Source organism: Nannospalax galili, unplaced genomic scaffold, assembly GCF_000622305.1.
Source record: "Nannospalax galili isolate Female #2095 unplaced genomic scaffold, S.galili_v1.0 scaffold898, whole genome shotgun sequence".
Classification (NCBI taxonomy): domain Eukaryota; kingdom Metazoa; phylum Chordata; class Mammalia; order Rodentia; family Spalacidae; genus Nannospalax; species Nannospalax galili.
The window spans coordinates 1024787-1040136 of NW_008342399.1; the positions used below are offsets into that span (position 1 = coordinate 1024787).

Sequence of the window (15350 nt, forward strand, 5' to 3'; positions counted from 1 at the left end):
AAACCTATCCAGGCTGTTTGGACATGCCCAGACAGGAAAGAATCTGAGATTTCCTAACCATAATCTATGGGAAACCGTGAAGAGCAGAAAATTCAATCCAGGAGATAAGCACTTGTCATTCCAATTTTCAAAATCAGATCCTACAAATTCTAGGCAGATTTTGTAGTCATTCAATGTTGCTCCTAGAGAAAGAAGATTCTAGAAGAGATAATTAGGGGGGCTGATATTCAAAAACTTTAAAGAGGAAAACTCAGAGCCAATGTGGTTCTCCAACAAGTCACAGAACACTTACCCATTTCACTGGGTGGTGACGTCAGACTGCTAAACAGGTAAAATAGACACAGTGTGTATCCTTATGACCAGGAGGAGGATTAAGAGTCACTCTGGTACACACAGGTAGTAATTAGTTCACTCTACCTGCAACTGATTGCCATCCACTGAAGTAAAGCCTATGTAAATACCTAGATGGCCCTGCCCTACACCTTAGCCCAAATCATAGGGATTTATATCCTTAAAAAAAAAAAAGGTACAAGAAACTCTGTGGACAACCTTAAAAGCAGTAGTGAATGTGAGAAATTTATCAGCAAAATAATATTTGGAAAGGGTAGAAGAGTCAAATGCAAGAAAATAAATCTAAGAGAGAAGCATTGTTCAGAGGACTAAAATCACAACTTTTCACGAGTCTACAAATGAGAAATGGTTCTGCAGCAACACGCATAAAAAAAGGACTGTAGTTTCAGGATGACTGTGAACTTTGAGAATCAACAGCACTGCTCAGTATACCACAGTTATAGTGCCATCGTTTATGGAAGAATTATCCCATCTTAAGTCTCTTAGAAGCAATTTACATAGACTACAGTTTTAAGTCCTTACAACAACACTATGAGACAAATGATCAAAATAAGAGTCTGAAAGTTTAAGTGGCTTGTTCAAGACAACACAGAACATCAAGGCCCTAAGTCCGAACTACAGCTGCTGATTTGATCCATGAGATCTTATTCCTTCATAGAAGAAAGGATGGGGAGGTGAGGGAGACCACAGTAGCTCCACTGTCCCAGATACCATCTGTAAGAACAACACACAATGAAGAAACAGGAAGAAACAGGATTTTCTTTTCAAAACACAATTTTAAAACGGCTTTAAGATAGAATGTCATTAATTTTCAAAAATGTTATTACAAGCCGGGTGTGGTGGTACATGCCTTTAATCCCAGAATTTAGGAGGCAAAGGCAGATGGATCTCTATGAGATCAAGGACAGACTGGTCTACATAGTGAGTTCCAGGCCAGCTTGGGTCTACAGAGAGACCTTGTCTCAAAACAACAACAACAACAAAAATGTCATTCCAAGAGCAATTATTCAGAATGGCTTCCAAGCAGTAGAATTGTGGTAAAGTTGATGGAAGGGAAAATTGTGTTTAGCAGGCTCAGTTTCCCACAGACTGGACTATATTGGTTATGAGTTCCTCATCGCTATATCAGGACAGGTGGTCAACCATTTGGAAGTATGCTATACAGGAGAAATGTGAACCTGCTAGAAACCAGACAAAACTTTTAGTTGTGGGGCCTGGAGAGATGGCTCAGCAGCTAAGAGGACTGATTGCTCTTGCAGAGGACCCAGGTTCAATTCCCAGCACCTACATGGTGGCTAACACCCATCCGTAACTCCAGTTCCAGGGGATTCGACGCTCTCTTCTGACTTCCACAGGCATTGCATGGCATGGGTGCACGTACATATATGTAGGTAATACATACATACATACAAAATAATAATGTAAAAAAAAAAACTATCCTGTCAATCTAAAGACTCATCACCAATTTCATTCATTTCCCCTAACAGAATGAAACAACTTCCCCCAAAAAAGTCCACAGAGTCTCTCAGTTATAGCTAGAAGGACAGCCATCTACTTCTCAGGCAACCTTGACCCTCCCCCCAACCCCCACATTTCAGTACTTTCCAAGGCAATCCATACCTGATACACAGGAACTATTCTTTACAGAGATGTTGCAAATTAGAAGGACTTCTGATGATAATTAACAAAATAATTAATCAACATATGTACATTGTGCTTTAAGTTCCCTACAAAGTAATCTAAATCAGGGTCCCTGTCATCAATGGGTTCACAGTCAGGTGGGAACACTGAGACTCACACACAGACATACATAGTGGGCCCACAGTCTGGTGGCACATGATTAATGAAAAGGATAAGCAATAGACTGACAGAAGCCCAAAAGGAAAAGCAGCTCAGTGGCTACTACTCAGCAGCTCAGTGGCTACTAAGTTAATCAAAAGTTTCAGAGAAAGTGTGTTCGAGCTGAACATCAAAGAACAAGAGGTGGTATCGTGAAAGAAGAAAAAGGCTACCATGAACAAGGCCAAATTAGAAATTCAATCATCTCACAGCATCAGAGGACTAACTCTTGTAGATACTAAAATCCCAAGATGGTCAAGTCTCACATACACTGGTGTAGTATTTGTATATAACTTACATGCTTCTTTTAAAAAAATTATTATTTTTATTTTATGTACATAAGTATATTACCTGCATGTACGTAAGTACACTGGTGTTGTGCAATGCTCTTGGAGAGAAGAAAAGGATGTCAGATCCTCTGGAACTAGAGTTACAGACGATTGTTAGCCACCATGTGGGTGCTGGGAACTGAACCTGGGTTCTCTGCAAGAGCAGCCAGTATTCTTAACTGCCAAGCTATCTCTCCATCCCCCATACTTTTTCGTGTACATTATATTACTTATAATAACTAATACAGTGCAAATGCTATATATACACTTGTTACACGGTTTTTTGGGGGAGATAATGGCCAGGAAATAATCTGTACATGTTAAATACAGACTTAACTTTCTTTTTAAAAAAAAAAAAACTTTATTGAAAACGAAGACTAATTTTAATTTTTTACTTAATTTATTTTTATGTTATGTGTATGAGTGTTACGCCTGTATGAAAGTGAACCCATGTCATGCAATGCCCACGGAGACCAGAAGAGGGCATCAGTTCCCCTGGAACTGGAGTAACAGGTGGGTGTTAGCCGCCATGTGGGTGTTGGGATTCAAACCTGTTATGCAAGAGCAGTCAGTGCTCTTATCCACTGAGCCAGCTCTCCAGCCCTCCCCTGCAGGCTTAACTTTCAATTCACAGCTTATTGACCCCAAGGAAGCAGGACTGTGAATACAGATGGACAGCTGCAAACAATATGCTCCATAAGCAGTTACTTGATCTGGCTGATGGACACAAGGTGTTCACAAGAAGAGAGAGCAGAGAAGAACTTGCACATCAATGACATAAAAAAAAACAAACAAACAAACAAACAAAAAACGCCATGAGAAATAGTAGGCATTGCCCTTTCCCTGTCCACTGTGGGGTAGAGATTGCCAGAAATATTCACAGGTTAGGAGGCATCAGTCAGACCCTGGTGTATGGTGGAATGACATCGTTTGAAAAAGATGCCATGTCCATCTGAAACATGGTTCCAGAGACTAGAATAACCAGGTTTGAAATCCTGGGTGAGAGGTTCAAAATAAATAACTCATTGTTTCACAAATCACAGAGCACCCTCTACCTTTTGAAACTCTAACACTTGGACATCTAGCAAACTATGAAGCTGGTGAAGCAAGGAAAAGAGGGGAGTGGCTGACAAAGAACCAGGTGGCAATGACAGGCAGCCAGCCAGAGCCGTTAGGGGGAAAGGTAGAGATCTGCTGCCAAGGGTCTTTGCCTGAACCACACCGCCCAGTAAAACCGCTCAGAAGTTCTTAATGACTTCCTTTGCCCCAGAATTTATTTTTATTTTTATTGCAACATCAAAGAAACAATCAGTTTGTTTGTCATTCCATTTTAGTGCCACACTATCCCACAAGTGGGGCTCTTCAGCAGGAAGGGACCAAGCAGCCATCTGACCCACTCATATTAGATCCAGACTTCCTTGTCTGCAATCTCTCTGGATTAAATCCAGAAAGATAGCTCTGCTTCTTTCAATATGATGACTGTAAATGCTTATGACCACAACTGCAGGCACAGAGCTGGCCCTGCAGACCATGCAGTCCCAGCCTTGGATCAAGGCAAGATGAGCTGAACTGACCAAAGCCCTTCCCACTCAGATCTCAAGCCTGCACAGAATGTTCAAACTGAGAGGGTCTTAGAGACCATCCAATCCTTTCTGTTTCACTGGAGGAAGAAAGACAGACCCTGAAGGGTTTACACTTGCCAAGGTTACACAGCTGGAAAGTCATGGAGGGTTCCATGTCTTAGATTCATAGCCAAGGACAATTTCCCTGAGTCACACTGACATCTCACTGCCTTCTCAAACTGGCAAGGCTACTAAAACTAGGCATTTACAGAGTTCTGGGGATCAAACCCAGGGTACTAAATTCTACTACTGAGCTACACTCCTAACCAATATCACTCTTTTTAAATGCTTACTTGCTATTTGCTGTCACTATGACCACCACCAATTTCTGACACCTACCCTGTCAAGTAGTTCTGGAGGAGCTCTCCACAAATGGGTTCATTGACAATCCAACCAGGCAGGTTATTGTTATCTTAATTTCAATTTGTTTTTCCAGAACTGGAATTGACCCTAGGACCTTATGCATGCTAGGCAAGTTTTCTATCATTGAGCTATGTCCCCTGGCCCTATCATCCCCATTTTAGAAATGGAAAACCTGAGGCAGAAAGAGGTCACATGGTCAGGACAAAGACACGGCTGTCTAACTCAGTGTGGCTCCAAAGTTCACACTTGAAAACACTTTATTAGAGTATATGAAATACAGTTTATTTAAACCATAAAATCATGAGGAAAAAAAGAGTAAACTCAAGCACCAAGGACATGGTCACCAATATTAAATGATGAACTTAAAAGCTAAGCCATAACTGTCTTTAAAATGTACAATATATCTCTTGGGGCAGCTATATGGCCCAGTGGGTAGGGGTACTTGCTGTCAAGCCACATACCCTGAGTTCAAGCCTCAGACCCCACATGATGGAAGGAGAAAACTGACTACTGAAAGCTGTCTACTGACCCCCAATATGTGTACACACACACATACAAAATAAATAAATGTAATTTTTAAAATATCTTTTCATCGCCCGATTTGGATTTTTCAATTTTTTATAATTACATTTACTTATTTTGTGTGTATGTTTGGCGGAGGCATGCCATGGTTCAAGTGGAGAGGTTGGAGGACAACATTTAGGAGTTGGTTGTCACCTTCCACCATATGGATCCCAGAGATCAAACTCAAGTTGTCAGGCTCAGCAGCAAGTGCTTTTACCTTCTGAGTCATCTCACCAACCCTCAATTATCTATTTGTAAGGGAAATGTCTAGACATATATTTGATGGCACTACATAAAGCATGCTAGCATTTCAAGTGCATATTTTTCAAAAGGCAGAATGCCCACATGCTCAATAGTCACACAAAGCCTGCCCCTTGGCAGTGGTTGGATGTTATTCACCTGCTGGTTTGAGAAAGGTTTCTTCTGGACAAGCTACTGCAAAGACAAGGTGCAGTGTTGCCTGATCCAGCCCTCCCTCACACACGTCCTTCTGCCCTTGAAGGAACATCATTTTTAAGTTAACTTTCTACCAAATTCAAACCTCAAAGTATCAATAACTGGAGAATAAAAAATGAAAATAAACCCCTGAAGATTAATAACATACATTTTTATAAACATGCTCAAAACCAACATCACTGGAATAAACACCCACTATTCAATTATATTACTTTTTCACTTTCCTTCTTATTAAAAAATGATGTCAAATCTCATTATCTTGCTAACCCAGGAGAAGAAATCCAGAAGCAATAACCGCTCAAATAAGCAAATTACAACTGTGTCTAAGATCAAATTTCAGGAGGAAAATGGGAGTGCATTAAGAAGATGCACTGCCACATAAAAACAGCCCACGACTCATTTCACCAACCAAAGGTCTTGATTGTGGAACAAGCAAAAATCTAGTCTGAAAATACAACCCATCCTAAAAACACAAAGGCCACTGAAGTGTTGCCCTATGCCTAAAATCAACAGCCACAGAAGTAAAGCAAAGAGCAATGCCAGGCACATAGCAGGCCCTCAATAAATATCTGTTGAATGAACACAAATGAAGAAATTTTTCACAGAGAGTCCTGCGGTAGAAACTGTCAAAAACGGTGGAGTATTGTGGCTTTGAGTTTTGATGAACTTCTTTTCAATACCATAACAACAACAATGGGACCAAGTGTCATGGAGACCAGACAAAATGACACAGTATAATCTGCTCAGGGCGAAAAGCCCTCCTATACAGGACCTGACCTACACCTTGTAAGCAAGAAAAATCTCTAAGCCAGGCTTTGCCTAAGCAAAAGATTCAGAGCCAAGCCTTAAAGGGTGGTATAATATTTACAGTACAACTGTAACATTGCAAAATTCCCTGAATTTGTGCATTTCAAATGTACTACTGTTTTTAATTTACCAACCTCAGTAGGAGTTGCCCAGCATGACCCAACTCTTCATAACAAATCTTAAAGTCACAAGAGGAAAAATCCCATAGCTACTCTGCTGCACTGAAAGTAACACAAATATAAATGAGATTAGACCAAACCTACATAAGCCAGATCTGTCCTATCTGCCCAGCACATTAAAGCATAATAAAATTACAGCCAGCCTGGGACTTTGAAAGTAATTTAGGTTCTATTGCACTATCCTAGCCATTCAGCAGCAGAAAGGGGGCTTTCAGTATTTACATCATGAATCTTTTTTCTTGGGAGTCGGCACTTGGTCACAAACTTTGGCAGTATTCACAGTTAGAATACTGTGAGAGCTTAAGTACCAATATCATGGTGACCAACTTCATATAAAATGCTTAATCTAAAAGTAATAGTATATTCTGCTATTTAATACCCACTTAGAACATTTTTTTTCTTCTCACATGGCATAGTAAAAGAAAGCGAGGCACATGTATCAGAGCTCACCTGATATTCCTGTCCAATGTAAGTCTTAACCTCAAGAGCAGTTTCTTACGAGAACACAATTAAGAAAATATTTCAAAATTTTCCGACTATAGCAGGGCGAATGATGTATTTCACAGAATCTTAGTGACCCACTATGATTTTCTTCTTTACCTTTAAGCATTTCTTAACTACTATGAAGACAGACGGCACTTCAGAGGAAAATCTAATGACACACCTGTTACATAACCTGCTCACCACTGGCCTGATTGTGCTGCGGCTTTGATAAGAGACAAAATAGTCAAAAGCAGGACAAACAGATTCTCTGTTCTCCAGTCGCCTATCGAATTAGCAAGAACATGCACAGAGTCCCACACCCACTAAATATCAGGTATGATACTTTCCGAGTTCCTAATCAAAATAATTACACATAATCACCAATAAAAAGTCCACATCCGAATATTACATTGAAATGCTATGTCAGAGTAAAACTTCCAAAGGCTTTTGCAATATTCTTTCCCTTCCAATATTCCAAAGGGATTAACTCAGTTATTTATCAAGATTAGACAAGCACCTATTTGCTTTAACAATGTTCGTATAAAAACCCAGGATTGTTGTGTGCAAAGTGGATCCCAGAGAACCTAACAAGGGCAACCCTTTGATTTGTTTTTTATGTGAGAATAGGATTTCGTTTTCTGAGACACCGTTGGGTCCTAGGGACAGAAGAGGACAAAGCTTCAGAAAAGCTGTGTGTCCTTAAAACCATCAGTTCTTTATAAATGTGTTTCTTGCCTGCTTGGTGCAGACGGTATAAATCACAACTTGGGGTGTGAGCAGACTGGGACTACAGCAGGGGTCAGGGAGCCAGAGGCTGTCAAACACAGATGTTGCCCCTTCCATGGGCCCACCCCACTGTAATGAATAGGGAGGGCGCTGTGGGCTCCTTAAGTGGATTCTCTCTTAGAAACCTAACTGGTGTCTGGGAAACCAGAGCTCGGTTTCCCGGGTGGCCTGAGCACCCAGTTTCACAGGGCTCACACTAGCAAGGACGCCCTCTCCACTGAGTGCAGGCCTATCCTTGTGCCTTCACCACCCACACTCTGAGTATTGCAGCGGAAACCCATAAAATAAGTGCATGGATTCCCATGGAACTCCGAAGGCCCCTCCCAACCGAGATAACCACAGATGCTTTTTTGAAGGCAGCAAATGTTCCAACATGAAACAAATGTTAGCGCTCCTATCCTGAACTTGAGCCTGGCTTGCAATCAGGGGTCCCTGCAGACACCTGAACCCCGGAGCAGAAGCACAGATTGGAAGAGGGGACCCCAATTCTCGAGATTCTCCCTTCTCAACTACCAGCATGCCATTGATTTCCACCGCCCCCAAAGGACTGTGGTCTAGCGTCCCCATAGCCTATCCGGTGTCCCCGAGGGGTGGCCGCTGTATCCTCCCGGGTGCGCTCGGGGCCGCGCCGCCCCAGTGACCCGGCGCTCCGCAGCTGCCGCCGCGCGGTGCACTTGTTGCCAGCCCCAAAGGATCCGGAGGCGGCGCCCATCCCTCCCGCTGCCAGCCCGCAGGCTGCACCCCCTCTCCACCTCTGCGGACCCCCGCGTCCTCGGGAACCCTGGGGAAAGTTTGTCCCCTGCTAACTCAGGTGGGCAAACTTCTCCCGCCAGGGCTGCTGGAGGAGCGGAAGATGGAGCACCCCCCCGACCCGCCCCGGGAGCCTTTACCTGGAGCTGTGGCCGGGTGGCGCCCAGAGCCCCGGCCGGGTGCAGTCCCCGAGGCCAGCCAGAGGGCCACCCGCCAGCGCGCGCCTCCGGGATCGGCGAAGCCTGCCCCCAGCTGCCCACGCCTGGCCGCCCGGCTGGCCGCGGAGGGCGGAGTCACCTCTCCCCGGGCCGCCCCCGCTCTCCCGCTCCTCCCGGGTCCCCGCCTGCCCACCTCCGGCCTGCCGGGCTCGCCGCCGCCGCATCACATGGGCGCGCCCGCCACCCGCTCCTGAAGGAAACCTGAAGCTGCCGTGGCTCCGCGGGCTCAGCGGTCCCCTCCCTCCGCCGGGCGGTGGCTGGTCGCCTCGGCTTTCCTCCCGCGGGCGGAGCGGGGACCTGCCAGGCCGGCGGAGGGCCAGGTTGCACTCCTAGCGGTGGCGCCCCCGTGCCTCAGGGGCCTCCACGCCTCGATGGCGCTGGAGGAAGGAGCTGGCCGGTACGCTCCTGAAAGGAGTTGTGCCAGGCCCGAGGGAGGCTCCAGTTGTCCCCAGCCAAAGCCACCACACCCGGGACATAATGCGACCCAGGTCTATGACAATAGGAAGTATTATTCAAAAAGCAGAAGACGCCCTCTTAATTCATAAGGCTTAAGAGCTGTTCCTCTGACCCCAGGGTGTGCAAGCTGTGATTCCCTTCGTGTTTATGCATGCAAATGGGTGATAGTCATAAGAGTTTTTTCAAAAATTAGGAAAGCCATAGCCACTTCTACGATTGGTAGCATTGTGAAGGGGTTCCCTTGTCCTCTACCCTGTCACAGAAATGATGGCAACCCCAAGTTGAGATGTCTCTCCACTAAACGTCTCCATGAAAGTCAGTTTTAAAAATAAAATTGTGCATCTATTTTTCTGAGGTTACCTTGAATATCTGCTTTGATTTTCTTAAGACACAGACCACCTATGGGACCAGGAAAGAGATGTGGTGGCTCCAGGAAGCTGGCTACCAATGCACCAAGTCAAAAGCAGGATCCTTCACCTGTCACGCTCAGTTACCCTGGACCACCTTCCTAACACACCTTGCTTTTGTAGGAAACCTGAAGAAGGATCAGAGAGCAAGCAAAGGTGGTCCTGTGTATGAGGTCCTCAGCCATATGTCAATGCAAAAGTTGCTCTTCCTCCTTGGTAAAGGGCCTGACATTGGCATAGCACTGCTGACCCTAGACTGTCATCTCAGCTGACCTCACCCCACAGAGCCTTCCATACAAAAGAGAAGCCCTCTCCATTGCAGATCTTCAAGGCACTCAGAAATAAAAAGCACTAATATTCTTTTCAAACATAAGAATGTTCAATGTTAAAAATGGTTTCCAAGCCACTTTGTAAAAAGTCCATGTTAGAAGCCTTTGGTCTTGCTCTCTTCTTTCTTTTTTCCCCTTTTCATTAATTCTGTCATATAGAGCTAGAAAAAAAGCAATGAAGTGTGGGAAGAGAAATAAGTATTATAAGAAGTTACCTGCAAGCCCCTTCCACACTAAAAAGAAGCAAAGGAGAAAATTAGTCCTTGTGAACTTCTCACCATGGCTGTGGATGAGGACATGTAATCATACTGCCGTTTTCTTGCCCTCTCTGAAGCACTGAGCTTGATCAATATTTAAATAAGTACTTGGCTTTCAACTTCTCCAGGTTCAAACTAAGCGAAGTGCGCTCTGGCAACTTTAAAAGAAGCCGGTGACTGCCTGAGGCAGGAAGCTATCCCTTGTGTAAATAACCTTTTGCATCTGATTGATTTTGCTCTTGCAGATATAGGTCATTCAGGACACAGATAGTACAGAGCTTGGCTGGAAATGCTTTTGCACACAAAGTCTAGTATTCTCAGTCCACAGACAAGGAACATTCATTCAGCCAGGTGGGCAATTCTGCTGGGATCCGTCCAGTTTCCTAGTGAGTCTTCTGCCAGTCTCCCAGCTCAGCTGTCTTGTCTAGCAGCTCAATCTCCATTCATCCTTAACCTTTATTCCAGACAGACCTCCTCCATAAATCCTTTCTTCATTGTTCTGCTTTCTGCCATCCTCTGACCTTTGACAAAGCATTATCACACAGCATAACACCTGCTTATACTTGCTGTGTATGCTCCACTATTACAAATGCTTACTCTATTTTCAACTTGCCCTTTCAAAGGACAAAGAATGTTCCTTACCCTTGTGATCTCTGAAGTCCTGACACGGGGCACCTCTGGATTATTTAACATTAGCTTTTTTAACTAGTTATGCAGCATGGAAAATGTCCATCATAATTTTCAAACATTAATAGATTAGAATTAGTCCAAATTCTATTATCACTTAATAGTTTCCTATACTTTATTTCCTTTACCAATAATTCTTTAAAAGTGAGTGATTTAAGTCTGGTGTTTGGCCATATGCATTAAAAAAGACTAACCAGTGCACCATTTCTGTTGTTTCGCTATCTTAAATAAAAGCATTATCTGAGAAGCTGGCAACTTTGTCAGGGAGCGAGGCAATTTGGGGAATTAGAAATAGGATGACTGGGGGCTAGAGAGATGGCTCAGCAGTTAAGAGCACTAGTTGCTCTTCCAGAGAACCCAAGTTCAGTTCCCAGCACCCATATCAGGTGGCTCACAACTGCTGTAACTCCAGTCTCAAGGGATCCAGCCTCCTATTCTGGCCTCCATGGACACCCATACACATGTAGCATACACTTACACAGACATATACACATAAATAAAAATAAAATCTTTTGTAAAAAGAAAAAATAGCCGGGAGTGGTGGTGCATGCTTTAATCTCAGCACTCAGGAGGCAGAGGCAAGCAGATCTTTGTGAGTTTCAGACCAGCCAGGGCTACATAGTGAGACCCTGTCTCAAAAAAATAAAATAGGAAGGAAGGGAGGGCGAGAGAGAGGAAAAAAGGAAGGAAGGAAGGAAGGAAGGAAGGAAGGAAGGAAGGAAGGAAGGAAGGAAGGAAGGAAGGAAGGAATAGGATGACTTCAGCAGATTCGAACCTTCTAGAAAAACCTTCATTTCCTCCTCTGTAGAGTAGGCAGGATACTATCTGCTGTCACTGTGAAGATTAAGTGCCTGACAGTGAAGACAGAATATACAGTAAGGACACAGAAAACAATGGTAGGTAATTATTTCAGAGTACCAAGTATTAGGAGAACCTGTCTGCTTTTTTTAAAGATTTGTTTTATTTTGATCACTGCTGGGTAAAGGAGAGTTGGTCTTCTTTAACGGAGTGGCACTAGATAGGTTGACCAGGCTCCAGTGGATGAACTCACACCAAGGGACATCTGGAAACACAAACTCGACTCAATAGGCTTTAACATATATAACAGAATGCATGAAATCTGGCAGGGGAGCTATGGCATGGGGCAGATGGGGAGGGGGTTTAAATTGATTAAGATGTATGAAATGCACAAAAGTTCAATAAAAAATTTAAAGAAAAGTTATTTTAATTATGTGCATGTGTATATGCCTGTGTGTGTCTGTGCTTGTGTAAGTGCAGTGCCCCTGGAGGTCAGCCAAGGACTGCTGATGCCCTGGAGCTGGAGTTACAACTTAGGTGCTGGGAACTGAACTCTATTGTCTGCAAGAGCAGTATCTCTATTGTCTGCAAGAGCAGTATGAGGTCTTAACAACCAAGCCATCTTTCCAGCCCTCACTTCTACATTTTGAGATGATTACTAGAACATATCATACTCCAACATAAGAAACTGGTTCTGGGTTAAACATGTGGTTCCTCAGTCTAAGGTTAGGGAACGCACAGAGAAAAGAGACCAACCATGCTCAAAACGAGGGAACAGATCTCATGGGGTAAGGGTCATAGTAGTTTTCTTCTGGCACCACCTGAAGATTTTTCAAAAACTTGACCCCGGAACTCCATCCCAGACCAGAATCTCCAGGGGATGGGACCCAGGTTTTTAAGTTGCCCAAGGGATTCCAACGTCCAGCCTAAGCTGAAAACAGCTGGATGAAAGGAACTGAATTTGTCACCACTGCAGAAGTATCAGAGCTAACCCCCAACGACACAAGGGCAAGGGAAGCAGCCCTTCCATTTCCCCTGTGTTGAACAATCTGGTCAAAAGTGCAGGTGAATTGTACTTCAGTGTGATGTGTATGTGAATCACTTGGGATTTGTTAAAACACGGATTCTGGTTCCCTGTCAGCTGAAGACTGGAATGCAGCATTTCTGACAAGCTTCAGATTGGTGCCTCTGACTCTCTGGTCTGTGGACCAACCTCTAACATCAAAATAATAGAGATTCAAGCCAGGTGTGGTAGTTCACACCTATAATCCCAGCATTTGGAAGGTAAGGCAAGAGGATTGCCATGAGTTCCAGGCCAGCCTAAGCTACATAGTGAGTTCCAGGCCAGCCTGGACTATAAAGAGATCCTATCTCAAAAAGAAATCCATGATACATAACTTCCTGAACTGGAAGGGTAGAGGCACTAGGACCACTGAAAGTTCAACTCCAACCTGGTCCATATAGCACAATCCCAAAAAATAAAAAATAAAAAACAAAAGCAATCCAACAAACAAAATAATGAAATTCAAAATAAGCCTAAGGAGGCAAGCAGAGAAACATTCACATTTGTTCCAAGACAAGCCACTATCTCTGAATATTTTTAGTCAAGTAATATTTATTAAGTATCAACTAGTCACAAAATATTTTTTAACCTTTGAATGAAAGAATAGACTATATCTTGCCAACTTTAAGCATAAAATCTTCCCTAAAGCACCAACTTTTCCATTAGACAAAGCAGGTTTAGAACAAAAAACACTTTTAAGGACACACAAAAATATTTTATTTTTTCTTTGAATCAGAAGTAATAAAATGAACTTTTAGGTCAAAGGAAAATTTCTTACCACATAATCTGAATTTGTCTATACCTATAGAAGTAAACTATGATTTTAATTTTTCACTTCTTTTTATTTTTCTGGAGGAAGAGGCCTATGAAACAAAAGTTCACAGAACCCACACAGTCTCAATGAAAGCAAGTTCTCAAAGTCCACATTAGTCCTGGGTAGTTCAGAAAAGCCCATGGAGCTTCCTATTCTGGCTGATATTTGCATACTACTGTTTACATGAATGGTAGAGAGATATTGGGGAAATTATAAATACACCTCTTGAGTGGAACCAGCCCTATAAATATATAGAGTTCAACACTGCCCACACATGTGATTTGCAAACTGCTGGAAATGTTCCATGGACAAAACATTGTTCCCCTTCAGCTAATCCCTGAGAGGCTGACATTAAAGATCTGTTCAACCTCCACTGCCAGTTTTTCTTAAAGATTTTTAAAATTAAATTTTTAGGTAAGCATTTCAAGAAATGAATTTCATTATGGTATTTTCATGTGAGAGTAGGGTGTGTGTGTGTGTGTGTGTGTGTGTGTGTGTGTGTGATTATACTTTATTCTTATCCGTTCTCCTTCCCAGTCCTCTCCTCCATTCCTCCAGTGTTGGTCCCTTTCCTCCTTAGAGCCAGCCTTTAGAGATCCACACTATCAAGAGACTCTTCCTTTGTAAACTTGTTACCTGTGGTCAGTTTCAAGACCCATTGTTTCCAGATTCTTAGTGTCTTGAGTCAAAGAATTAAAATAAAGATGCATACAGATTACAAAATGGCAAGAAAACTTCATTCAGAAGCAAAGCAGCAGCACAGATAAGATACTCAGCCAAAGACCAATGGGCCACCTAATGGAAATAGCATTCAAGGATCCCAGTTACTGTTTGGGACTTCTTTCTATGGGGTCTAGGTGAAGGAAGAGTTTGGCTTCTAGGAGGCATAGTGAGTGTGGGTCTCTATTTTAGTTCACAGATTTGGGTTGTGTAAGCTTTTTTCTACTGAGCATGTCCTTTCCTATGATGCAACTGACTTTAATCATGTGCACAATTATGAATAGGCATAAGATGGTAAGTTTTTTTCTAAAAGCTCACTCAAATGATAAAATTTACCTTACTGAAGATGCACCCCAAACTAGTGTAGGCTGGATCAGCCCCCTATCTTTCATAAGTGCATTTGTTCTGGAATATATTGAATAGAAAATGCCCACAAAAGGGGAGTTTTTCATGGTTGTTAGGGAAGAAGAAACATTCCATTGTTCTGAGTAGGATGTATGTACAGCTCAATGTAGCGAGGGACCTAGGACGCTAGGTGCATTGTTAGGAGAGGATGTGTGCACATAGCCCATATGGGTGAGGGCCCTAAGCTGCCAAGAATATTGTCAGGAGAGGGATATGTGGAGTCCCAGGTTGCTAAGTTATTCCCTATCCTTACCTACCTAAACCTTGACATTTTATTAGGCCAAATTCTTTTGCCTTCCAGATCCAGAACATGTTAAAAAATTCTCAAGGGATTCTCAAAGAAAGAAAAGAGAGAGAAAAAAAGAGAGAGAGAATAATGACAATTCATTTTATAAGAATGAAATCTTATAGTCAGTTCTAATCTGTTCTTGATTTGTGGGGGCTGGAGAGATGGCTCAGTGGTTAAAAGCATGGGCTGCTCTAGCAGAGGACCTGGGTTTGAATACCAGAACCCATGTGGCAGCTAACAACCATTCGTAACTCCAGTTCCAGGGAATCTAATGCCCTCTTCTGACCCCCAAGGGTATTGTATGACACAGGTGCCTACATGCAGGCATAACACTCATAAACATAAAATAAAAATAATAAATAAAAATTTAAAATATTT

At 43.0% G+C, this 15350-nt stretch overlaps 1 protein-coding gene and 1 pseudogene across 2 annotated transcripts in view; one reads left to right on the plus strand and one right to left on the minus strand.

Annotated features, from left to right (window-relative positions):
• The window catches only part of Arhgef28 (Rho guanine nucleotide exchange factor 28), a 373543-nt gene extending 364751 nt beyond the window's left edge, over positions 1-8792 (minus strand). For both annotated transcript variants that reach the window (XM_029566139.1, XM_017799469.2), the window contains exon 1: positions 8670-8792. The gene's annotated coding sequence lies outside the window, so the exon portion shown is untranslated. The remainder of the gene's footprint in view (positions 1-8669) is intronic.
• Positions 8793-9118: 326 nt separating this feature from the next.
• The window catches only part of LOC103738481, a 51987-nt pseudogene continuing 45755 nt past the window's right edge, over positions 9119-15350 (plus strand).